The sequence below is a fragment of the Mastomys coucha genome, unplaced genomic scaffold (genome assembly GCF_008632895.1).
Source record: "Mastomys coucha isolate ucsf_1 unplaced genomic scaffold, UCSF_Mcou_1 pScaffold6, whole genome shotgun sequence".
NCBI classification, from domain to species: domain Eukaryota; kingdom Metazoa; phylum Chordata; class Mammalia; order Rodentia; family Muridae; genus Mastomys; species Mastomys coucha.
In genome coordinates, this window is record NW_022196912.1 from 114747013 (window position 1) to 114748288 (window position 1276).

The following is a 1276-nucleotide window of genomic DNA, read 5'->3' on the forward strand; positions in this document are numbered from 1 at the left end:
CTGGTGCATCTGAAGACAGCTACAGTGTATTTACATATAATAAATAAATAAATCTTTAAAAAAAAAAAAGAATATATGAAGATGCCACCAGCCCTAGGGGAACAAGTAAAACGAAAGTTGACCCTACAATGACACATTGTTCCTCATTTAAGAGACGCACAAATATCCAGAAATTTGGTGCTATATGCCATATAGCAATGCACGCTCTCATACAATGGGATGGTGTTTGAAACAACCACAGATGGTTAGAATACAGATTCTCCCCATATGGCTTTTCTATAAAAGTTGAAAACAATGTATGTGTAAGTTAAACCCAGAAGTGTCAGCATAAGACTCCATACAACTTAAGGATCCAGCATTAGGGAACTGCACAAGTACACAATGGAGCAGATGGAATACTATGTGGAAATTTAAAAGAGCAAGGAAAATCTTTATGAATTGATATAAAGTTTACATAACTTTTTTGCTATATGAATCATCTGTTTTAGTATGTTGAAATCATATACCATCAAAACACACACAGTACATATTCACTTTTAAGGAAAAAATATAAGATGATAATGAAGGAATCATGCAGTCATCACTAATCTAATTGTAGGATTCTGAATTAGGGACAACCAGATAATAGATTTCTCCTAATGTCCAACCCCAATTGTCTAACTTCAATTACCTAGCCTTTTTATCTAACTTCCAAATTCAACAGAAATAAGAATAAGCTTAAAGACATAGGCAAGGGAGCTTTCCTGGATTGGTCAGATCATTTTTAATTTGTTACATCTGAACACATATTTGTTTGGTAGATGACCACAAATTCTTTGCAGTTCCAACTCAGTAAGATATAAATCTAGGCTGATCATGTGTTGATAGAAAGACCGCCTGAGTTCCTGGATGAGCTGTGCAATCTCCAGCAGTCTTCATGTGCTACTCTCAGACTGCCAGGATAAAGAGGCTGAATTGCTGTCCTCAAGGATGGAAAGCGGCCCTGGGGAGAAACAAGGAGGCCTAGCCAACAATAACACCAAGTATCAGATATGAAACTGTGTACCACGGATCTTCTGTCTCAGTTAGCTCTTCTACTACAGACCATGTAAACGAGAGCAGCCAAAGCAGCCGACAAATGCCCTTCCAGCTCCCTAGAATTATAAGAATTCTAAACATTCTAGCCGGGCGTGGTGGTGCACACCTATAATCCCAGCACTTGGGAGGCCGAGGCAGGCAGATTTCTGAGTTTGATGCCAGCCTGGTCTACAGAGTGAGTTCCAGGACAGCCAGGGCT

General features: G+C 39.1%; 1 protein-coding gene across 2 annotated transcripts in view; it reads right to left on the reverse strand.

The window, feature by feature from the left end:
• The window catches only part of Rps6ka5 (ribosomal protein S6 kinase A5), a 202030-nt gene that overhangs the window by 120662 nt on the left and 80092 nt on the right, over positions 1-1276 (reverse strand). The gene's annotated exons all lie outside the window — the stretch shown is intronic.